Below are 26652 nucleotides of genomic sequence, written 5' to 3'. Positions count from 1 at the left end.
TGGAATAAATTGAAAAGAAAAAATAACATTTCCAATAAAAAACAAAAGTGGAAAAGAAGACAATTCAGAGAATATAGTTTATAGGTATGTACATTTAGTGCTTGGGCATCCTGTCAAATTCAGTTCTTTGTATGAATTCTTTCATGACGAGTTAAATCGTAAATTAAGAACAAATATTTGTTACATATATATTTTTGAAAAGTTTTTCCCTTGTATGTAATCATTTATGACGATATAGATCGTAACTCTTAGTAAAACATTTGTTATATATATATCATAAACGAAAGGCTTTCCACCAATAGGAATTATTTGATGATTATGTAAACCAGATCTATATACCGTATTATATTTCTTTCATATATTCCATTTGAAAGATTTTTCTCAGGTATGAGTTTTTTGATGATTAAATAAATTGGAACCTGATGTAAAAGATTTGTTAAAAATATCACATTCAAAAGGTTTTTCTCCAGTATGAGTTCTTTGATGATCAGATAGATGTTCTTTTCGGCGGTATGTTTTCTCTCATATAATACATTCAAAAGGCTTTTCCCTAGTATGTGATCTCTGATGAGAAGATAAATGGGAACTTGAAGTAAAAGATTTCTTACAAATATCACATTCAAAAGGTTTTTCTCCAGTATGAGCTCTTTGATGATAAGATAAAGTGGCATTTGAAGTAAAACGTTTCTTACATATATCACAGTCAAAAGGATTTTACCGAGTGTGAGTCCTTCGATGAACAGATAAATCACAACGTAAAGTAAAACAATTCTTACAAGTATCAGATTAGAAATGTTTTCTTCCAGTCTGAGTTCTTTGATGAATAAATAAACGAGATCTATGGGTAAAAAATTTTTAGCAAATATCAAACTCGAAAGGAGTTTCTCCAGTATGATTTCTTTGATGAACAGATAAAGTGGCACCTCTGGTAAAATTTTTCTCACATACATCACATTTGAAAGGTTTTTCTCCCGTATGAGTTCTTTGATGAACAGACAAACGGGAAATATAAGTAAAACATTTCTTACAAATACCACATTTGAAAGGTTTTTCTCCAGTATGAATTCTATGATGACTAGATAAACTGGAACTATAAGGAAAAGATTTCTTACATATATTACATTCAAAAGGTTTTTCTCCAGTATGAGTTCTTTGATGATCAGATAGATGTTCTTTTCGGCGGTATGTTTTCTCACATATAATACATTCAAAAGGTTTTTCTCCAGTATGAGCTCTTTGATGATAAGATAAAGTGGCATTTGAAGTAAACTGTTTCTTACAAATATCACATTTGAAAGGTTTTTCTCCAGTATGAGTTCTTTGATGAACAGATCAACGGGAACTATAAGTAAAACATTTCTTACAAATATCACATTCGAAAGGTTGTTCTCCAGTATGATTCCTTCGATGAATAAATAGACTGGCTTTTCGGCGGAATCTTTTCTCACATATATCACATTCAAACGGTTGTTCTCCAGTATGAGTTCTTTAATTATTAGATACCTCAACACTTGTAGTAAACCGTTTCTCACATATATCACACTCAAAAGGACGTTTTATAGTATGAGATACTTCTTGTTTCGTCACATCATTTTCAGCAAATCCAAAAATATGACTTGGCATCTCATTTTGACAATCCAAATCCACTTCATTTTTTAACCATATGCTTGCAAAACCTGATTGACTCGGTAACTCAGGTCCTTCTTTGCTGACATCATTATCATGCAACTTTACAATAGGGAGATCTAAAAAAAATATAAAATTTGCTCAAAATAAATCAACAAACATGTATTTTTAACCCTTTTTTATTTAGTACACAACTTAGCTTTCAACATTTTTAGCCTTATACAGTTATTATAATTGCTCTTAAATTGGTATTTAATTTATAATAGCCAATTTGAGGCATTATTCTTATAACACTCCAAATTCTGTATTCCTTTCTTTATTCAATAATTCAAAAATCTGTCAATTTGATAATAGCCAGTTATAATAGCCAATTTGAGGCATTATTGTTATAACACTCCAAATTCTGTATTACTTTCTTTATTCGATAATTCAAAAATCTGATAATTCAAAAAAGTAATTTAAAAGTCTGGTTGTACATCAATTTATTAAAGGTGGGTTTGTCTAAAAAAAAGCATCTCCGTACTGTAATATACATGTACTATATCAACCCCTGTTCTTATCAATTACCGTAGTTTCTTCAAATAAGTCAATCATACTTATCTCTATAAATTTTTTATATTTTGGTAATACAATATAATACTGTAAATAATTTGACACTGTATCCTAAAAGTTTCTTAAGGATGGTAAAAGCAATTATGGATTTGTCTAAAGAGAAAATTACTGATTTCTGATCATTTTATCAAGCTCTTTCTAACCAAATCTTCCACAGTTACATTTGTTTTGTATTTTCTAATATACATTAATATATCCCTAATTATATGTAATTATATATCTTAATATATCCCTAATTTCAAGAAGTTAGACATTGTAGGTGTGATAGGTAGGAAGGTAGAAAGGTTTCACCTCCTCCCTCTTTTTACTACCACTAGGGTGTAAAATAAATTTTTTTCGTGAAAAATCAAGGCGTTTCTGGAGATCAAAAAGCTAATATCGTAAACTATACTAGCAGCCAGAAAAAAAAAAAAAACAAGCAAATCAATTCTCAAAGAACTACCTCAACCTACAACATATCAGCAATGAAATATTCACTGTGCAATGCAACAATTGTGATTATCCTGAATACAAAGAATTGTCATCTCTGTCTTACGAATCCAAAGGCTGCAGGTACCCAAGAGGGGTTTTAAAAAAATCATTTAAAAAAAGTTCTAAACAATTTTAAAGCAATTGGTGCGACGTCATCGGGCAAATCTTACTTTCAATTTAATAAAAAGACAGTATTTTTTAAAAAGCTCCATTTTTCAATAGCTTTTGAGGTTTGAACGCCATACTAAGGTGTTTCTAGAAGAGAATGATTAAACTATGGAGTTGCGCATTTGAATATTATTCAGGTATAGGGTAAAGGCACCGATGATTCGACAGTGCAATTTCGGAACGACTGTCGAAATTTTCCTTCAAAACGGGATAGTTCTGCTTAGCCGTGACTTAGAGCGCCATCTCTTGGAGCCGTCGTTATATTTCGACGGTGCGAAACGTCGACACTATATCCGGTAAACCCAGATAAGAAAAGAACAGTCAATTTGGTCAGTTTCCTGTTTTCGACACGAAAAGAGCTCCAGACAATTTTTCAGGTAGGTAATGTTCAAACTGTCATTACTTGGTTATTTATTGCAAGAATAAGTTGGGATAAGCGCCAATGTGTCCAGATATATCTGATCTTCTCTGAAATGTAGCCACATTAACTTTTTCTTGATAAAATTTAAAGAAAATGGCGACGGAATTTGCATTGTTGAAACTAGGTTCCAAGTGTCGAAAATTCTTGTTTGATGTAGTGGAATACCAGGCGGACTAAAAATATTCCTTCAGCCGCATTCAAGCGTAAATTTCGGCTTCTATCAAGGTATTTATTTGTTTGACAAATATCTCGTAGTAGCCTTGTCGAAATTTTGGATAGACAGCAACAGGCCCTGTCGAAATATAGGTGAATTTGTCAAAACATCACTAAACATGTAAAACAGATGAGAAATTCCAGGATCCACTGACGAAACCATAGACACCATAGCTGAAGTTTGAAGTTTAAACTTTGAAGTTTTACTTACATACACTGGATTTTTCCATCATCTGAGGAACTGCCGCTTGGCCTCATACCATGCAGGGGCGTAAATTGCTATGGGGCTGGGGGGGGGGGGCAGTTGCCCCCCAGACCTGATTTCTCCCCCCCCCCCCCATATTTTTTTAGATTATACCCTTATTTATCCTTCATCCGAATAAAAAATACAAATTTTATCGAATACAAAATCTTATACGAAATGACGCGTAGCCCGGAGCCTCGTCTTTTCTCTAGCATTGTCAAGTAAAGATAGTATTGAATTAATTCATTTGTTGAATAAGAGTGTGCGATGAGTCAAAGAAAAATAATCGCTATTTTTATGCCTAGTCAACCCGCTAAAAAAGCTAAGTTGGTGGATAGTGTAGCAGCAACCGAGGCAGCAACAGAAGCTGGCCCAAGTGAGGTGTGTAATTTTGGCATTTATGGTTTGACTAATATAAACTTATAGCCTTTGCTTCATGCAATAAATTCCACGCGAACTAAAGTTTAGCCTACAGAAGTAAGATCTTAATTTCACGCTACAACTTTGGATTAATGTATAAATCGCAAATTTTGTGGGGAAAATCATATAACCGAGCATATAACAAACAATTATAGATATAGAGGTGTCCTTCAAGGCGGGCGGGGGGGGCCAGGCTAGGACTTCAAAGATGACTACAGGGACTACAGCCTGATTTATCAGACATGATTTATGGCAAAGAGTTTTGGAAGAGGTTAAGAGAATGAAATAGCATTAAATGCTTTCCTAATGCCCAGCCATTTTTTCTAGGCGGCCGCTCACCATTATTTATACCTCTTGTTATATTCTCACCCTAGAAACTCGGTATGGCGCAAACAGGGAATGAAAAAGACCTAAATTACATTTGAATTGACAGTTTTAGTATAAATAAAAATTGCTGCTCCGTGACAAAATTCTACTTTTTAAAGTTAAATCGGCTGTTATTGCGAGGCATTCGCTTCACGTCAGCGTGCTTCATCCAAAACAAAATTTACGACTTGCCCTCCTAGATTTTGCTGATAAGCTAGATAACTACGAGAATTTTGTTGTATTGAGTTGCTAAGTTTCTTATTCGGATTATGTTATCGTTTAATTTAGGAAATTCTACTCGTAGTTAAACTGACAAAAAACGATATATATGTTTTAACCCTTTTAAATTTCAGTTGACTAGCTTAGACTATTTTACCGAATTCTAAAAACTGAGAATTTGAGCATTTGGAGGCGCTTAAACATGCAGAAGATGCTAAAGCGTATTAAATGATCAGTCGAAAGATATTTGTATGCTATCGTCGATTTTTGCGGAAATAAAGTTATTAATATAAATGAGAGAAAAAGCACCCTATTTAAGAGACCACCCCATTATTAATCATGAAATAACCAAAACGAAAACTATTCAGGGCAAAATGCCAATACATAACACTAAACGGTAGCAGAAAAGCTAATTAGAAGCTAGGAGCAGGGGCGTCACTATCATTTTTTTTGGGGGGGGGGGCGCGCCCGAGGAAATTTTTACAAACAAAACAAAAATGTACCGACGGAAAAAAGGTTTAGTGGCGAAAGTTTCTGTATAAATGGAAGTAAATGGCTTGAAAACAGTATTTTTTGCTGCGGAGCGTTGGAAATTCTAGAAATATTTCAGTAAGAAAGTCTATTATTCCTTATGTCTCCTAGACACCTATTTAAGGGAACAACTTTTTCAGAGCTATCGGCCTCTGAATAAAGTTAACACGTTTAAAAGCAAAAGCACTGGATATTTTTCTAGGGTGGAAGTGTAACCGATGCTTCGGATACGATACTGAGGGGCAATCTTGACATCTCCCACCATAAAAGGGAGGCACCCAACCAGCCAAAGTTAGCCGAATACCCCAAAACAAACGGTCGCCGTTTTTCTGCTAAAGCCTATGAGAAAAAACCATGGGTAGAATATTCTATTCAAGAAGACGGCATTTACTGGTTTTGCTGTCGGCACTTTTCTTTAACAAGAAATCATGGAAATACTTCTGATAATGTAGTGTTTGTCGATACAGGAATGAATAACTGGAAAAAGCTATTCGAAAGGATTGAAAAACATCAGGCTTCAGAAGCTCATAACGAAGCAAATCGCAGCTGGACCAAATATAAAGCAATTGAGTGTGGCACATCTGAGTCAATAGCTACAACTCTCGATTCAAATCGGAAGGAAGCCATAGCGGAAAATTGCCTGCATATAGTCACACTTACGAAAGTGGCATGTGCCCTAGCACGCCAAGGGCTCCCATTTTGAGGTCATGATGAACACAAAGACTCACACAATCGAGGTAATTTTATAGAAATACTAGAAATGATGACCGACGGAAACCCAGATCTCAGCAAAAAACTAAAACGTCGGTATGGAAGCTATTTGAGTCCCGACTACCAAAATAGTCTTATAAGCATACTGGCTGCCCTCTTGCGAGAACAAACAAGAATCTCTATTAAGAAATGTTGGGCAATCTGCGCAGATGAAACGAAAGATCTGTCGAAAAAAGAGCAGCTTGGTTTAATTATTCGGTTTATTGATAGTAATGCTACTGCACTTCGCGCCGGAAAACCCTGTTCTAGGCCTTCACTCAATTCAATTCTTAACAAAACAAAATGACATTTTCTAATTCTAAATTTTCTTTATTGGCTTAGACCTTTCACAGCACAATATTTGTTTTTAAGTGATTTGCTTCCCTAAAAAGGAGTCTAAGAGGTCCAATATAAGGGATAATACATTTTTAAATAATATTTTAAAAATATCCGCTACTTCGCGGCAGGAAATGCTCTTTCCAAGCAATCCACTCGCTCTGAATTAGAAACTTTCACCAATTCAAATTTTTTTTCTTTTTTTTTTTACTTTTTTTTAACAGAATATAATCAGCATAGTTTTGTACTTTCCTCACAAATTAAAAGTTAAAATTTGCAAATTTTCTTCCGTGAGGTGGCAAAAATCTTTGAAGTTTCCCCCCCCCCCCTAGAATTTTTCTGAATTTACGCCACTGATACCATATTTATATTTTGGGTTACCTCCACCACGAGAAATGAAGAGGCTGCAGTACACATTTGTCTGAAATTCCAAGTCTAGAGTGAAGTCAAATGAAGACAGTGACTGGTCAGAAGATGAACGTCAAAAACGCCGCAAAATCGAGCACTATCATTTGAAGAAAAAATGAAAATAATAAGAAAGATAGAGACATCTCGCCAGAAACACAAGAAAACCAAAAAAGCCAAGAAGAAAATTTGGGACAGAGGAATGAAAAGAGATTCTGATGATACCGAGAGTGACTCTCAGTCTAGCAGTGATCATGAATCTAGCAGTGATTCCGTTTCTAGCAGTTACACTTCCGACCGGAGTCTTTAGATTCTAGTGATGCAAACAATAACGCTGGCGAAATCGGTGATACTACAGACGAGCGTGAGAACCAGTGCAATCAAGACAAGCAAGTGAAACGAGACAAAAGATCAAGTAGACGCAAGCCTGAAGAAGAAATGACTCGCGGCCGATACAAGAAGAATTACTGTCGAACAAACTTGGAAAAAGCATTGCATGAGTATTTGACACACAAGACATGGATGTCTGAACTATCGCGGAAGTTTGGAATTCCTTGAACTACAATCATCTCAGCTATGCAAAGAGATGCTTCTCGCAACAGAAAACGCACCCATATGGGACCAGATCCTTCTGTCTATAAAAAGGCAGTGGGTCCTGAAGTGTCATCGATTGGCGGCTTTTCTTGACCCGGAAACATTATTTTCTGAAAAGTCCTATCCTGGAAACCTACTTGACCGACTGGACGATAAGTCGACCGGCTTATACGAGTTGTGGAAGCGAATCAAATCTGCCTCACCGACAGGGCCACGGTGGCACACCCCCCTCAAGATGGCGCCTGAGATTGCGGCAGTGTTAACACCACCAACGGCACCGAAAGCAGCTACTTCCGAAACGGTAAGGAGGAAATTCTATCAACATTTTTCCGATCCCGACTATCGCATTGCGAAAGCCAAAAGAGGAAGTAAAGCTCGGAATGAGGCGATAGTCGAAGATGAAAAGTCTCAATCATTTTCTGCATCCGACTCCGAAATTCTGCCACCTGTCGGATCCGAAGTTGAACCGCAGTTCAACCAATACTATGCCATTTTCTTTAGTGACAAAAAAAGCGAGGTGCCATATTTTGTCGGTAGGATTCTGGACTTTAAAGACGAAGCACAGTCAAAACTAAAATTTTTGAAGTGGATTAAAATGGCAGATCATACTTTGAAATGGCCGAATGTTGACGACCTTTACAGTGTGAACAATGAAGAAATCTTTGCTGGGACGTTAAAGTTGACAGGAAGCGGTCCGTTCCAGATAGCGATTGGAGATGCTATTCCTGTAGCATATAGGCAACACTGTGAAAAAAAGAAGAGTCATGTGACCTAGGTCACAGGATTAGGCCTACACTCCATGTGATTATCCACATTTTTTCCTATATTTGAAACACTTTTGTCGGTTTTATTGCTTCTACTATCTGAATGGTGTTTTATACTTTTATAAATTAAACGAAGTTGAAGAGAAACGAAGAAACGAAGTAACAAGAACAGGCACGTCGAATATATCAGGTTCTGCCCACAAGCATTCCCAAAGTATTTCGACACGTGTCGAATTGGGTTCCGACTTGCGTCGAAAACAGGTTGTTTTATTTGTGTCGAATTTGTAGGTGAAAACGCTCCAATTTCAGAAAATCAGAGTTTTGTACCCTTTTCTGATAAAACTTCAAATTGCTAATCAAACGGTTAGATTCCTAGATGTTTTTCCTAGACGCTCAGACCCTTTTCAAACCAAAATTCTTAGATTAAGCCTTCTTGAGTAGAAAAAGTGTTTTTTTTTTACAAAAACTGTCGAATCATCTGTGCCTTTACCCTATTTGCCATAAAAAGCATATTATTTTTTTGTTTTTAAATATAGCTAAATCCATATTTTAAAAATTTTAAAAAAGTTCTAATAAGTTCAAAAACCTTTCTCACTTTCTCATAATACATTCAAACGGTTTTTCTCCAGTATGAGCTCCATGATGACGAGATAAACTGACACTTTTAGTAAACAGTTTCTTACATACATATATATATATATCATTCGAAAGCTCTTTTTATAGCATGAGATACTTCTTGTTTCGTCACATCATTTTCAGTAAACCCAAAAATATGACTTGGCATCTCATTTTGACAATCCAAATCCACTTCATTTTTTAACCATATGCTTTTGAAACCTGGTTGGCTAGGTAACTCAGGTCCTTCTTTGCTGACATCATTATCATGCAACTTTACAATAGGGAAATCTAAAATAATATAAAATTCGCTCAAAATAAATCAACAAAACATATATTTTTTTAGCCCTTTTTTTATTCAGTACGCAACGCAGCTTTCAATAATTTTAGCCTTACACAGTTATTATAATGAATCATAAATCGGTATTTTACCTATAACAACCAATTTGAGGCATTATTCTTATAACAGTCCAAATTCTGTATTCCTTTCTTTTACCGATAATTCAAAATTCTGGTTCTACTTCAACTTATTAAAGGTGAATTTGTCAAAAAAAAAAAAAACATCTTTCCACTGTAAACATCTCCATGAACTGTACCAACACCTATTCTTATTAATTACCGTAGTTTCTTATGGTAATTGCTTTAAATAGCCGTTGATTTTTAAATAGCCCTGCAGAATTGAACCCTAAAAGATCATCTAACTCTTCGGCGACAGTGTTGCATTAAAATCAAACGAAAAAAAAGACGTTTCTAGAAAAGAATGATTAAACTATGGAATAGTACATTTGCATATTATTAAGGTATATTTACCAAAAAAGACATATTGTTTTTAATTTTTACATATAGCTAAATTCAAATTTAAAAAATTGTAAAAAAGTTATTATAAGTTCCAAAAGCTAAAACAATTTCCAAATAGAATTGAGTGGGTTGTGTTATTCAGGGATTTAATGGAATACGAAATTTTATTTCTTAATAATCGAAACCATCTGGGGCTATTATTTACTCAATAGTTAGTTTTTCGGATGCAACCAGTGTACTCAGATGAAATACATGCCCCGCCACAGTTCCAAAGAAAGTTTAAGATACACCTTCTAATTTCAAACATATTAAAACACAGGATAAGATCGAGATATTTAAAGCATACCTTTGTCCCCGTCAATGTTAGACTCCAGTTTAATATACTCAGCATTATGTTGAAAATTTGAAGAGATGCCAGGAGAAACAGCAAACAAATTTACTTCATTTTCCATTAATAATATAGGATGTGCTTTTACAGAAATATTTTGGTCATCATTTGGGGATGTGTTTACGGCATCTACAAAAATTAAAGTAAAACTCAAATAAAACTCTCACAACAAAACGATCCAGTTAGTCATACAACATTTACAATACCACACAATTTTTGTATGGTTGCTCATGAATGAGTAAAAGTAAATTCATCATCTCTGCATGTAGACCCTCCAATTTTATCCAGCTGCAGGAAAATTATACAGCGATTTATAAAGAAATTTCTGGTGCATATATATCTCAACCAATCGTGCACCAAAACACTCTCTAGATCACATTGTGGTGTTCATTTTGGTGGACAGTCAAGACCTCCCTTCACAGGAATGCAGATAATCTGGTATTGTAATTTCTTATCCTTTGGTATTAAATATTTTACAAATAGGCAACGCTATGAACACCTCCTAAGGCCCCCCGGCGTCTATTATTATGATGACTCCCCTTCACAAAAATGCAGATGGTCTGGTATCGTAATGTTTTATCCTTTTGTATGAAAGCTTTTACCAATTGGCAATGCTAACAACACCCATAGTCCATCCCCCCCCCCTTCTCTAGAACTCTACCCAAACTATTCCGGAAAAAGTTCCACAGTCCCCGTTTTGGCTTATCAAATCTGTCACAAAGCTCAGTTGACGAGTAAAATTAAATAGATAACACAATGGTTGAGGTGGTTACAAACATCACAATCAAGGATGAAAATGAGTTTTAAGAGGTCCTTTCAAGGAGCGCCAAAAAGAGAAAAAAAATCTCACCAAACAAAAGAACTACCCACCCCTTGCATCAACCAAACCTGGGAAAATATTTAAAAATATCTTCTGATAAAAATCCTTTTCAGATAAAAAAATAACACTAATAAGGGTGCCAATTTTCAAATCAAGAAAAGCTATATTTTCACTGAACATCAATCGTTATACATCTTTACTCAAAGCTCTCCAAGATACCAAATCAGCCGAAAACTTACTAAAGTTAAAATCCCTATTTGATATCCCAATAAAGTCGGAACTCAGGACCCCAACTAAAATAGTTGTGTGCAACATTCCTCCAGGCTGCCGTGCAAAAAGTAGGGAAGCAAAGTAGCAAGGTTGCTTGTTACTTTTCAAATTTGTTGTCAGATTTTGCCTAAGAAATACCAGTTCTGCATATAAAAATAATTTTCGCTCAAAGAAAAGTTATCAAAACACGAGTTATACTACACCCTGCAAAAAGTGGGATAGCATAGTAGCAATGCTACTTGGCACATTTTGATGACTAGTAAAATTTGTTGGCAGATTTTGTCTGAAAATACCAGTGCTTCCTCTATCCCCCAGTTTTTGGGGATTTCCCCAAAAATCTGTTTTCTTGAAAAAAGTCGGCTCCCCAAAAATCCGCTTTCATTCAGGGTTGCCTACTCCTAGTAACTATCACTACTCCTAGTAACTCCTAGTAATCTACTCCTAGTAACTATCACTTAACTTGACATAATTTGTTTTACTACTTTCCAAAGTTTTTGTCTGAATTATTTACTACACATCAAAAACCAGACATAGATCATTGAATTACTAACCTTTCTTCCTATGCTAGTAAAAGGATATTGTTTATATGACTAAATGATTTCATCAAAGATTCTCTTGTGGCTCATGGTAAAGAATTTCATTTTACACGTTTACGTTCAGTGTAATTCTGAGCATTGATGCAAAGAAGTTTATTTTAGACAACTGCACAGTGAGTTTAAATTTTGTTTTCTTTTACTATTTTTCTTAATTTTCCAAGGACTTAAAATTTATGAGTTAGAGTGAAAAATTGTTCTAAAATGAAAAAGAAAAAGCATGGTACCTATGTCAAGACGGGGGAGGGGATTTCGTGATAAATTTGGAGATATTTTCATTATCGAGCGATATATTAGATGAACATATCACTCGAGACCCATTTTAATGCTTTTTCAAAATATAACCTTCGTTTTACTCAGAAATTAAATGAACCCTTTAAGATGATACCTTTTTTCTTATTTTCTGCAATTTAGTTTGAGTCTTATTTCCTTTTAGTCTGGGTTTTGGCATAATATATTAATGTTTACTACATAATAATTGAATGCGTGATATATTAAAGGGTATTTATGTATTATACCGCCAACACTCAAGTTTATGCTGTGTAAAACTCAAGAACAAATCAGTTTTATCTGTTGGGTTTAAGAAACAATTAGCTTACGCTCAGTGGAAAACAAGGCGCGGGTGACAGAATATATTGGAATTATATAATTTAGGCCATATATTTGCACATTAATTAGGGGTGGGGTTAGGTTAACCCCCCCCTAGTGTGCAAATCAAAGTACATTTCCAAAATGTACTTCAAAGATTAGTAGAATTAAATCTTAGCTAGGAAAATATGTAAGATTGTCATCTTGCATTGAAATATTTAACAATAAGACAGCTACAAACGTACTTGTCATTTATATTCCGTCTTGGTTTGTCCCTCTCCATGTAGTCTCAGTAAACAACTATGAAACTAATTTAAAAGAAATCTGTCAAATGAAAATGTTGCTACTTATTTGATATTTCTGTGTTCTATAGTAACATTCCTTAGAAATTCCAAAAAGAGCCTGAAACCCTGACAAATCTTTTGTTTCTTTTCCAGGGTAAAAAGTACAGTCCAAATTTCCAGTACAAAAAGTACAGTGCACTGGACAATAAATAAGCAAGTCTGTTAAACTTTTACATATAATCTAATTCATATAATGAATTGGCTAATTGATGTTGCATGTTTTTCAGGTCCAAAAAGATTCACTGGTTAAGAAATACAAATGGATTTTATGTACTTTTATGCTTTACTTCAAAAAATTGACCAAGTGTCTAAAGTAGTTATTTTGAAAAAGTCCAATCTCTATTGTCAAGCACAAAGTTCAATGGATGTCTGAACGTATCAGTTCAGTGGCTATTGAAAATATTCAAGGAAATTTGTAGTCCCATGACCCAAGGTCCCTTTACAATTCAAATTATTTGGTCTTTTAAGCACCATCCAAAGGATCACCAAGTTGGAGAAAAGGTGGTATTATCTAGTTGTTTTTTGTTTACTAAGGGTAAGTTTTTGATTCTAAGGGTATAGTTTTTTGTTTACTAAGAGTAATCTACCCCAAAATCACTTCTGTCCTTAATTTATCAGAGTATCATTTAGTTCTTGGGCTAAGTATCAAGCCGAAAGCACCCCCCTGTCCCATTAATAGCATTGCAATAGTTATCTTCCATTACTCACCAATTCAAAATATTGATGTAAACGTAGATTAATGCAGGGCTTATAGGTAACTGCTGATTTTGTAATTTTTAGGTACCCCAATGCTGAAGTTTTTTCAGTTACTAACGGAGGTGACTTGGTAACAGGTAAATTTTCAATTCAGTCCTGTTTTGCTTAATTGTTTTCAACAAAACTGTTACTTTTTACCAGTCTTGACTAGAGCAAAAATCCTATAAGGTGGGAAAAATTTAGCTGGGTCGTTCAGATTTTGGTAATAATAGTAACAGTTCGTCAAATTTAGCAGTGCAGTAATTTTTAAGGATTGAAATAAATTTTGCGAAATTTTAATAAGAGCCTAAAAAGAATTACCATCAAATAGAATAAAACTACACAAGTGATAACAACAGTTAAAAACCATATACTAGGGATATGCAGTTCCTCCTCTCCCCCTTTAACAAAGAGAAAATCATTTGTATCTTGTTATTGATTGTTTCTTTTCATGGCAATTTATTAGCATTTGATCCTGCAAATTTGTTAAGTTTAATTTAAGGCTGGATTTTTTTTTTTAGGAAGTTGGACTTCTCTTATGGACTCAGTGAATGGTTTGTCTGATACAAGTCTCTTAGATGATATATCCTCTTTTACATTTCCTAGTTGGACCTATAGATGAAAGCAAGTAAAGAGCAAACCTCAGCAAATAGTGTTCAAGGTTTAAAGTGTATTTTCTACAAAACTGTACAGTAAAAAGTGTACAGTTGGGATTATTTAAAAATCCCAACTATTATTCAGGTTAAATGGAATGGTAACTTGTAATTAATTCTTTTTTTTTAGTCAACAGAACAGTCTGATAACCCTCTAAACTCAAATCGAAATAAACCTATACTGAGCTATTGGACATGTTTCCATAAAAAATACTAAACAGGTATCTTGGAGATCCCACTTTGAATTACAGGGAAAATCAAATTTTTCCATGGGTAGCACAAATGATGTCCTGTATTCTTCCAAGGAGGATTATGTGAATACTAAAGGTTTGAAACATAGGGAGAAAACTGATTTGAATGGCAATGTTGATCTTTAATACCCTTATTAAGTAAGGACACTGCCACAGCTAAAAGCTTGGTAAATCAAAATCTTAAGATATCCAATTCATTACTAAAGAAAGCATGAGTAAAAAGCAGAGGGAATTAGGCCTGTCCCTATTGTTTATTTTATTTGAAAAACGAGTAATTTTATTTTCAATGTAATACCTTAAAATACGTATTTTTTTTATAAGAAAAGCGCATTATTAGGAGTATTTGTATTAGAAAAGTGAAGAATGTCTTTAGACTAAAACAAACTATTCTTGCATAGGAGGTTCTTTAAACCCAGCCTCTCTCCCATATAGAGAATTTTTTTAATAAAATGCAGCATATACATTATCAGAAGTACAATTAGTATCTATAATATCTTGATTCTTCAGAATAAAAAGTGGGGGAGCTTGGGGAAGATGTGCATTTTCGATATACACAAGCTTGATAATGAAGAGATAGGAAAGGTTGAATAAAAACTGAGGGGCTAGACATAGTTTCAGACATTTGTGCTCTTTTTATTAGCTTCTAAAATTTCTGCCATTTGCCAACAGTTCAATCTTCATGTTAAAGTAAAAGAAAGCTCTTTAAAACTCTTTGTTGAAAATTAAATAGGTTATATACTTAACTTCAGGGTAATGTTTAATCAAATTAAATAAAGGGCTTGATTAGTGAAATTTAACTTTGAAAATTTCTTTGCAGAGTATTTTTAATCAATAACACTGTTATGTTTTATAGTTTGTTTTATAGTTTTAGGTAAAGTAGCAGAAATAAGTGAGGAATGGTAAAAACTATCCTATTATTCAGCCAAAGCAGCACAAAAAGTAGCAAATTTACTCCACCACCCATAGTACCAATTACCTTGCTTAACAGCAGCAATACCAAGTAGCATGGGTTTTTCCATAGTTTGCCGATTGAACCAAATACACACTCAGTCTCTTCAGGCTGTTGCAGGCATTTAGAAACCTCTAGAATCTAAATAATCAATTATTTATCATATGGTACTAAATGAAATAATTATATGGTACTAAATGAAATAATTATATGGTATGGTATTTACCATAATTATATGGTGTCATATCTTCAAAAGGAGCACAAAACATGGAAAATATTTGGGAGATAAAAGCATGATAAGGGTAGAAATTCCCAACCCAGGGCCAATTTATTGAAAATCCTGTTTTAATAGTGACCAACTGCAATAAAAATAGTCTTACTGTTAATGGCCTTGTACTAGAATGGGAGGACATCTACTCAGTAGCCCATTTAAGTGAAGATTGGAGGCTACTCACTGATGTGTGTATGCCTTTAAAGGTATAGGAGGAACTAAAGTCAAAGGTATTGTAAATGGTTTCGATTTTTTTTTTCTACCCCCAAGGACAATCTATTCTATATTTTAAATTTCTAAAAAGATTTTACAGCTTCCAAATGAAAAAGTCAAAAGGTAAAGAATTTTTTTAAAAAGATCTCATGCTAGTAACGAGTACTTACTGTTTAAATTTTTTTTATTTGTTTCAATACTTTATTTATTTAGCTGGTCCAATTAGCCTAACTTTTTTTTTTTTACTTGGCTGTGTATAGAACATTTTGGCAATATGTTGGCCCCTAAAAACCAAGCAAGTCCAAGCTCCTTTAATCTCAAGACTTACAACTGGTATGTTTTCATAGGTGCCAGTAGGGACGGGAGGCAATTTCTTCCTCATATGAAAAGGAAAGATTAAATAATTCACACATTAGGAACTAAGCTGTTGTGTATTTGTCCAACTTTGCTTTTTGGGTTTATATAGAAAGAAGCCATTTTCAAAATTTTACTGATGCAATAGGAAAGATTCATTTCAACACAAAAATTCTTTTCAAAAATTGTTAGGCAGCCTACAAACACTAGATAACTAGAAAAGTTTAATCCCCATTAATATTGCTGCAATAAACCTGTAAAATGTTAGAAAAAAACCAAACCCCTCCAACTTACAGGCTATTGAATAGATTAGTATATAACAGCACAAAATGAAAAAAACATTTATTGAATACAAAGTCAAACAGTAAGTCAACCAGCAATATTGGTCCAGAATAAGATAAACAATCACATGTCATAACAAGTTCCAGTTAAACTATCAATTGATCAATATTTTATTTTATTCTGATTTTCTTTTTGTTCCGTTTTTGAATTATCTGCCAGTCTTTGTATTTTTTACAATATTTTTTTAATGTGAAACTTGAATTTGGCCCTTTGGGGCTCGTTATGGTGATTTCTTAAGATAAGTATTTCATCTTAAAATAAAAATATTAAAAATAAACAAAACTAGTAAATTGAATAAAGAAATGACGTTAATAAAATACTAAAAAAGAAAAACAAAGCAAAAAAACAAAACGACAATGGATAATAAAGAAGTTACTTAGTGGAAAGTTTTAATAATTATTTCAGTTATAAATAGGACAACAAAAGGAAATGGCATGTAAGATTAGCAATAAATGACAAATTGGATTCGGAAAAAAAAAATTTGTGTGATGGTCTAGAATTAAATTTTTGGAAAAAAGAGAATCAGTGTAAAGCTTATATACTCAAAATATATCTTTTTTTTTCAGTAGCATCATTGAATGGCAATTTTGTAGGTCAAATAGTTAGATAGTTCAAAAAATATGCCTCTCCTTAGAGGAACCATAGATTCCCTAGTTTGGAGGCTGGATAAAATAAAAATTCTTAAGAAGAATAGATTGGTTTTATCAGAGTCAACCATATACTGTTCCTTAAACTAAAGACTCATTAGGCTTCAACAGATCCTTACTTATCTTCTTTCTTTTAGGGTAACTCCATCTGGAAGAACTGGTTGAGCAAAGTTTGAATGAAGTTTGTGCCATTGGAAAGTTTAAGTGCTCTTCCTAAGAGACAAAGGGAATTGGAAGACAGTCAGTTCCCCTTCCGTGCCCTTTTATCAAAAGATATCTGATCAAAATTTTGGGGCAGCAATTTTCTGGAAAGCAGTCCAATGTTCAAATTACTATGCATCTATAGAAGACTTAAATAACTACTGGCCACAGGACAAGGGTTGTAAGTTATACAAGATGCCCATTGTTTGCATATAAGGTTTAATGTAGAGAAAAATTTTGAGAGGGGTGGCAAACAAAACCATAACATGGTTTTTGCCTGCTGGCCATCAAAATGACATTTCAGCAATATCAAAGGAATTCCTGAGGTTATTAGGCTCAAACTCACAGGGTATGCTGGGAAGGGTATTAAACAGATGTTGCAGGGCAACCAGATCAGGGAAAGGGGAATAAGCCAGTGAATTAAAATCAACTTGAGGAAAGTGAATAAAAGTGTTGAGTGATGGTTTATCATCCATGGCTGTAAGGGGAAAACTAAGGTAGATAGGGGAAAACTAAGGTAGATAGGGAAAACTAAGGAAGTACCTACCCTTTCCTGGCAAACAAATGATTCAAAGATTTATAACTGACCATGTCCACAAAGGACTTGCCAGCAATTGGGCAACAGTGATTTTTTTTTGCTGTTAAGATTTTTCATATTATATGATCTATGCCTACTGGGAAAGCCCAATATAATTACAAAAGGGATGATCACCCTACAATAGGCCAGCCTGCCCTTCCTATTTGTATCCCTGTCTTTATGAAAGCATTTACAGCCAGGTAGGATAATCTTGTTTGGTCTATGTAGATTTGTTTCTTGAAGACACACTATATTAACATTAATCTGTGTAACATAATCAGAATGGTCCATTTGCTTAATTGTATGAATAGATGTACAATACAACTGAAGTACTTTTAAAGGGACAGAAATAAAGGTGACTGAGATCAAGTAGTTGATTAGCTTGGATAGTGAAATACACGCCTTGGCTAATATTGCAGCAGTGGGCATTGCATATGGTGAAGGGACAAATATATTTCTTAACACTTGGAATAAATTTACTAGTTTTGTTGATTAGCCTTTTCCTGAAAGGAGAAAATTTGAATGAGCCAGAAGTGATTTAGAGCTAGTCAATAGAGATGCTATACTACTTATAGAGGATCTATGTTGCAGTGTATTAATTGTAAAAGGGGCCTATTTTCTTAGTGGAGTCTTAGTGCTTTGCCTTAAAGTGAGGATGTGTTCCTTGAGAATAAGGGTGTATAATGTTTGCAACTTTTCTAACAGGTAGGTTTTCTTTTAAGGCAATTTTCAAAATTTATTTTCTTTCCAGGTATTTGGGATATACTTTCTTATCAAATGTATTAGATAGATACATAGTTCATTTAATTGCCCATTTCCCCAGAAAATTAAACTTATTTTTTCTGAAGTCTGGCTGTCACGGATGCTGTTATTAGACCACAGTGGTGATGAAATAGCACCCTGTTGGATCCTCATCCTCACTGGTGCAAAATTACATAGAATAATTTTTCCACTTCTAGAAGGTACTTTAACTTGGACAGAAAGTTTATTATATATATATTACAAAAAGGTAAAATAACCAATTGTTCCACTCCACATTTATGTGCTGCAAGCAATAGCTGAGCATGTATTCTGGAGTCAAATTCCCTACAGATATCATCACTTGCCAGGAAAATTAACAATAGGAAAAGAAAATTTAATGTATCAGCTGCTATAAGCACATTAGCTAAAATTTAATGGGCATGCTCACAGCCCATACCTCTTTTAAAACCAAATTGGTTATCAAGAGTATAACATTTAGCTGAAATATCATCAATAACAAGGATTTATATTAGCCATTAGCTAATGTAATATTATCAGTTTCCATTAGTTATATATTTTCATTAGCCCTTCTGGCTGAGAGTCAATCTCAGGTGGGGTATTGGAGAATTTCTGTATCTTTCTACTTTCAACTAGATGGAAACTATTGTTGGGATCAGTTTGCCTAGCAGTACTAAGAGGAATGACATCAACAACAATTATTGTAACTGGACTATTAGCATGGCTAGCTTCATCATAATTGGAAGGATGTACAACATTCTCTCAGGACTGGCTCCCTTCCAGAAGGGGGCCAGATGCATCATGTTTTGACATCAAGTCATGGAAAGGAAAACTGAGCAGAAAATGTATATAAAGCACTAAACCAAATATTTAGAGCCAGAAAACACTTGGGAAGAAAGAATTTTAGTCAGCTTATTTGTCTATAAAGTAGAAAAAAGGATAAGTCAAATAGATATATATTTCCCAAAGTATAGATTTGGCATTTGTGTACTTTTCATTATTTTGAAGGGAAATTTTTCTGAGTTTTACCCATCCAATGTAGAATTATTAAAATACCCAAACAAATAAAAAAAAATAAATATGAGTCCCATCTTAATATTCTCCATAATACTGCAATCACTGTAAATAGCCTGAACTACTGCTGCTACTACTAACAACTCACAGTATCAACAAGCTGCCTGAGGCCAACACAGCTACACATACTCCTCCTCCACCCCAATCTATTCAAAGCCTCCCTTGTTATATCTGCCCACAAAGTTCCCATTTCCTTTAAATCTTTTGTTATGACGTCCTCCCACTTCAGATGGGGATGACCTGCTTTCTGTTTAGCCCTAGATGGTTGACAAAAAGAACAATCATTCATAATAATTGCTTCTGTTGCAAATTGCATCTTGAGCCCTTAAACAGATCCCGAAAGGTATTTTATATGAATTATTAAAGAGCATAAAAAAAACATCAAAAGATGTTTTTACTTTCATCCTAGCTGAATTATATGACACACAGCAAATTTGCCTCAAACTTTACACCCCCACCCCCCATAATGTGCAAATATATACCCTGAATTGTTGACAGCAACGTTTTGAATTGCAAAAGTAAGCACTATTTTTGTAAATGGCATTTGAAAAACATGAAACAGTAGGAAAACAGTTTGAATTGAGTTGCCTAATAAATGAGGTTAGAATTGTTATAAGTATTTTTGGAATATATTACTCTTGAACAACTTTTTTATAAACTAGTGATGTTTTTAATCATTTTTCAATTACTTAACTAGTGTTGATAACTTCTTTGTGCAGTTATAAATGAAATACCTTTGGGGCCCCTTTAAGGGCTTGAGATGCAATTTGCAACAGAAGCAAGTATTGCATTATGAAAGAGCATAAAAAAGGCATCAAATAATATTTTCACTTTCATCTTAGCTAAAGTATTGTGCCACCTGCAAATTTACCAAATCCTGTGTAAATCCACAGATTGCAATATTATGAGGTTACAAAGATAGCAGAATGGTAAAAAATTTTTTTCAACTGGCACACCTTTGTACTACACTATGATGACCTCACACAATCTTTGCTTTATAAAATCAAAAATCTCCAAAACTACATTTATAGCTAAAATGAATTAAAACAACAGTTAAATGTTCAAAACTATGTATCCTTTAAGAAATTTTTTATAGTTTAATGGTTGATGTTTCTTATTTGCTATTAAATTTGGTAAAGTTCTACCAAATCATATTATTGAGTTAGGAATAAAGTGAATACACTATTTGATGGCTTTTTTTATGCTGATTACAAATAGGCTAAAACTAAAACCCTCACATCTTGTTACCAAAGAGGAATTGAGAAGAATTGTATATATCAATGAATAGCTATGAATCTAAGCTATGCATCGATATACTTATTGCTAAAATTATTCTAGATTAAACATTTAAAATTATTAGTTTATTGACACCTCCAAGAACCTCTTTTCGGAAATACCAACTAGGCCTATTCTATTTTGATGTATATATCCTTTCAGTGTTTCAGGTTTTTTTACATATTAACAGAAAGCTGATTGTCTGCTGATTCTAAAAATATAACTTTTATTTCTTTATATTGGCTCTATAAATCACAAATATTATATATAATTTTTCCTTTTCAATTGCGTGTCAAAGCAGACCACATTTCGAAATATGACGACAAATATCTCCCACCGGGTTGAACCAAGAAGGTGGTTACATCTTTCCACCCCCTGAGCGGGTGCTGACAATAGCGCCCTAAAGACCTGTTTTGTAACTGTAATGTAATTAGTACAGCTATGGAAAGCACAGTATATGTTTCTTAAAGATGATTAAATAAAAAAAACAAGTTTTTTAAACTGAAAGTAAGGAGCGACATTAAAACGAACAGAAATTATACAGTATATGAAAGGGACTGTCCCCTCCTCAACGCCTCGCTCTTTACGCTAAAGTTTTTTATTGTTTTAAAAAATAAAGTTGTGAGACAGTCAAACTTTAGCGTAAAGAGCAAGGCGTTGAGGAGGGGACAGTCCCTTTCATATACTGAATAATTTCTTTTCGTTTTAAGTTTTAATGTCGCTCCTTACTTTCAGTTTAAAAAACTTGATTTTTTTTTATTTAATTTTTGAACGTTTTTGAATAAATGCAGGTTTTGATCTTGGCTCACCGTACATGAATAATTAAAACAAAATTTCAGTTAAATGGCTTTCTCGAAACTTGTTTAATTTTATTTACGAACGTTTTTATTAGTAATAAATATACGTAACTTATGAATTAACTTACGTAAAGAACTTCTATATTCATATATTTATAATTTGTTCATTAGGGGATTTGCCCCCTAGTCAATACCTTGCTCTTTAAGCGTAAGTTCTAATTTTGTTCCAATTCTTTAAAAATGACCGCTTAATCACAAAGGCCGTTAATTAGAATAAATAGCTCTTATGAAAGTACTAAAAAATCTTTGGCTTAAAGAGCGAGGTATTGACTACGGGGTGAACCCAATCATTATATGGAATATTTTCTGTTTGTTTGAAGTTTCGATGTTGCTGCTATTGCAGTTGAAATACTTGTTTTTTTACATTAAATTTCTGATCTTTTTTTAAATAATGCTGGGAAGTCCGGCGTCCCTTTCATAGCAATGTCCCTTCCCCCATGAAAACTTTCTTCATGGAAAGATCCTCCCACATAATAGTGATATGTGAGGCTAATAATAACTTAGCATTAGCTTAATAATGGCTTCGCTTTATGTATAGAGAGTATTTTATTATATGCTGTGTAAATAAGATAAGATAAAATTTATTCATAATCAATTAATCATACAAGAAAATACATTAACATAGTTTTGTACAATACATTAACAATACTAAACATAGTTTTGGTTAGAGGTTCAATTTCTTCACCCAAGATAAAACATCTAGCCTATTTGAGGAACTGAGCTTAGTCTAAGCCCATAATCTAGGCAATCCACTTTACACAACAAAGCTCTTGGGAGAATACATCAATCATAAAATATTTACACAGTTAAATCCCATCATAAACATTATAAAACATAAAAAAAAAACCATTTTTAATAAAAGAAATTTACATGCAATCAAAATACACATATATGTTTTAGTCAGAAAAGATTGCAAGAAAAGATGCAAGAAAAGATTTGAAAAGTAATCAGATGATTTGAAAAGCAATCCGAATTTAGTTTTTTTTTTCAAATAAAAATAATTACATTTAACAAAAAGATAATAATATAAAAAGATAATTTTTCAGACGGAATCGTCTACAAAAACATTTCCTGGGAGATTTTCAGCAATGATTGAATTGTCTGGGAGTAATTTGTGAACTTAAATCTCGGGATCACATACAAAAATAAACCATTTATAATCAAAAAATAACATGTAATCCAAATACATATACATGTTACAGTGGGCGCTACAAGAAAAGGGATTAAACAAAAACCAATCCTGGTATTTTTCAAGTTGATGTAAATTGTAAATGTATTTGTGTAAAAATAAGTCCAAACTTTCTTGATAGGAAAATAGAAAAATTCATGACGAAAATTTATGGAAAAAAAGAAAATAAATTTAAAAACGATATGAGGTTTGTTGGTAAATGTCCATATTCTTTATTTGCCCAATTTTTTAATAAAAAATATTTTTAAAATTTTTTATTAATCGTCACATGTAAATACTCTGCTAAATAAAAAAAAAAAAAAAAAAAATTAGGTACAGGAAGCTGTAAGATTGTAGCCAAAGTAAGGTATCTAGTAGGCAAAACCAGCAAAGAAAATCTTAATGCCAGTCTTTTTTTTCCTTTTTTTGATAAAAAAAAACTTGGGCAAAAAGTCCTTTAAAATATAATTAAACAACTCCATGCTAGGACAATGTGACAAGGGCGCTAATAACTGACCAAATGGACAAATTTATTTTTAAAATGAATGAAAAACATAAAAAAGGCACAGAGGAGGGTTCCCCCTTTCCTCTGGGTCTGCTAGTGTGCAATATTCAGTATAAAAAAAAAGAGTGAAAAAGAAAACCTTCAGTCAAAGCCAATAAACAGTGATCTTAAAATGTAAAAATATGGAGGAATATAAAAAAAGGGAAGAAAAAAGTTTTAGCTAGTGGTTGGGATGTTAATTTACTATGGAGGATTATGACTAGTGACACAAAAGGCACAGTAAAAATCCATTTGTAATGTCCGTACAAGTTTAAGAAAAAACGTGGGGTATGTATCTAAAAACGGCTTGAGTGTGTAACAGTAATGCATGTGTTTATCACATTCAAGATTGCTGCACGATACCCAAAAACTGCGCTTTGCACTTTGACTGTATAATTCTTTGCAATAAGTGCAAATCCACTGGTCATCTTCACCGTTAGCCTTTTGCCGCTTGTTTTTTTCGTGGTTTTCTTGTAACCACCTCAAACAAGAAGATTGCGTTAAACAAAAGTTAGGTGGACAACTTCTTTTCCAGGAAGGCCTTCCATTGTCACTGGCCTCTACACTTGTACCTGTTAAAAACTTTTCCATTGGACCAATGACTGAAAGAGAAGGGGAGCTAGCCATAGCTGCAGAGCTACAATGTGGTAGCACCACGGTCCTCGGAATAGAAGCTACTTCCCTCCTTGCTTTGCTTATTTCAGCTGGCACACATATTGCATGACTGCCACTATTCTCTGTCGTGTTGGTTTCAATATTTGGTAAATAAGTGACCATGGAACTGGTGTTATGAAGAGAATTATATGCATCTCGCCACATATAAAAAAGTAGCGTATGCTCTCTATTTCCCTCCCACCTTATAGAATTCCTCTGTCTCATAAACTCATTGATGGCATCAGGGTCAATATGATCAGCAACATAAGTTAAAAAACTATTTTTTATCGATGGAGGAGAATTTTCTACTGGGAGAGGACTGTATGTTGCTGGAGAAGGTATGGGAGGTGAAAAGGATGCTGTGGATGTAGTCGGGATGGGAGTAGATGATTCGAGGGGTTCAATATTACTTAATAATGACCACGAGGAAGGTAATTGGGTGAGATTCAACCATAAAGTTGATGAAACAGGAATAGGATCTGGGGTCAAAGCTAAGGGGGGTGAAGTTTAGATTAAATTTTAATTTTCTAGAGAAATAGAGGAATCCCTTTGACCGCATTTTATAAGGTTAATATTGTCTGCAAGAAATGAACAGAGCCCAGTTACACGAAACGCATTTTTGCAAGTACTTTCTCTCATTATTTTTCGAATTATTCTTGGTAGATGAGCCGCGAAATTAGTTTTTTTATTTCTCTTGGACGGTCACAGACTCTTTCCAATAGTGCAACCCCATTCTCATCACAAATACCAGCCTTATATTCACAAATGTGGTATTTCCATGCCCCTTTCAAAGGGCCAAAAAAACCAATGTCAGCTGGTTGTAATATATGGGCTGCATTTGGAATGAAGCACGGTAGTTCAATTTTTTTCTCTAAACAGAATCCGGACAATTCATGATTTATATGGTACGCGTGTCCATCAAAAGTTAAGAGGAGTTTGTCATTGTTTAGGCCCTTTCTTTTAACCATGGCACAGATATATCTCAGATATACCGTAGTAAGGTTGGGGCCTGTATCCAACCCGAGCCGGTAAAATCTACGGTCAACTCTTGTGGTACAGAGTTTGCTAAAGCAGAGTTTCTAGTATTGCCTTTAAAAAGAATGAGGGGTCGTGGATACTCCCCTTTTGCATTAAAACAATGGAGGAGTGTGACCCCACTTTTTTCGTTATTTGCCTGAAGGTAGACAACTTGGCTACCTTTTTTTAGCAAGTACTCTGGTTTTTTTGGTGGCATCGGGGTTAAAGTATAACATGGTTTGTCTAAGTTAAACCACAGACTCGGGTTATCAAACACTTCTCGGGGAAGTACACCTTCCAATTGACATTTGGCATTTGCATGCCAATTCCTTAAATTTGACTCGATGACGGTTGTTGCACCAGCATGAATCATTTTGACGGCTCTTTTGGAAATAGTCTGGCTGTGCCTTTTCTTGAACCACCAAGCCCACATTCCGCTTGGGATTCCGCACTTCGAAAATGTGGGTGATACATCATTACCGGCCATACTTGCAATCCAAGCGGCAGTCTTCCGTAAGTTTAGTGTAGTTATTGGGAACCTCCTTACCTGGCTTGAATGAATGAAGTTTATAAGAACTACTTCGATTTCTGTTCCCAGTGCTGGATGAGGCCCTTTGTTTTGAGCCTCCCGGGGTGCCAGGTGATAAGCGTCGTATAATGTTGATTTGGGGATCCTATATTTGATGGATGTTGCTTTAATGGTTTGGCCTTGGCGTATCTCCGCCATGGCTTGCTCCTTTTGCGAAGGATTCACACTGAATAAAAAGAAAAGAATAAATTTATGATATAAAGTCCAAACTGAAACAAAAAAAGACACTGTCTTTACGTTAATTAGATAAATTTCGTGCAGTAATGGCAAATTTACACTAAATTGTATACCCTTTTACAGTAGCATAACGCTAAGAAATTCAAAGTTTCGGAAAGAAGTGTGTCCGTAACATACTCAACTGAGCCAACAATTCTTGTTTATGGAGGGGAAGGGGTAGTAATATTTTTTTAAGTTTGGGCAGGGCTTTGAGAATTTTTCGACCCATTAATTACTTGGCGTAGTGTTTTCTGGAAACCCTTCTCCAGCTCTACAAATAAATTTTGCACTACAGTGTTTACCCTTTAGTTTATAATGCAGGGTTTTTAAAAAGCCTGCAATGGGAACGAGAAAACTGCTTATTATATTTGAGTGATTTTTTTTCACATCACGGACCGCTAAAATCTCAGTTTGAAAAAATGGTTGGTTTTCTGTTTATGAACAGTTAGTTTAATAAACAATGTTGTCGACCGGAAACAATTTAGCTACCAAGGCTGTGTTACTTGTGAATGGAAGTGGCCTATACATTGATTTTTGGTCAGACACGTGTCTAGACATGGTATTTTAGCTAGATACGCATGTTAACGCCATTTGATAGTAACCAAAGATCTAATAAAAATAAGTTTTGATTGAAATATATACATAAAAGATCTAGTTTTATGTCAATGCTAATATATAAAATTAATTAAATTTAAGGTTACATGTCGAAAATAATTATCCTCATAAAATTTGCTTTATTTACTGGAAAAG

The 26652-nt window shown here is 34.0% G+C and overlaps 1 pseudogene across 1 annotated transcript; it reads right to left on the bottom strand.

Moving 5' to 3' along the window:
- Positions 1-855: 855 nt before the first annotated feature.
- Positions 856-17557, bottom strand: LOC148939005 (uncharacterized; annotated as a pseudogene). The gene is made up of 4 exons (XR_016143585.1): positions 17091-17557; positions 15172-15285; positions 9900-10070; positions 856-1745 (listed from the first exon to the last, which is right to left on the bottom strand). The product of XR_016143585.1 is annotated as an uncharacterized LOC148939005 (transcript).
- Between the last annotated feature and the right edge of the window lie 9095 nt (positions 17558-26652).

This window comes from Artemia sp. Qi Xiang Cuo, unplaced genomic scaffold (assembly GCF_049724085.1).
Source record: "Artemia sp. Qi Xiang Cuo unplaced genomic scaffold, ASM4972408v1 HiC_scaffold_23, whole genome shotgun sequence".
In the NCBI taxonomy this organism is placed as follows: Eukaryota; Metazoa; Arthropoda; class Branchiopoda; order Anostraca; family Artemiidae; genus Artemia; species Artemia sp. Qi Xiang Cuo.
The sequence above is the reverse complement of the archived record's forward strand: the minus strand, read 5'-3'. Positions and strand labels throughout refer to the sequence as shown.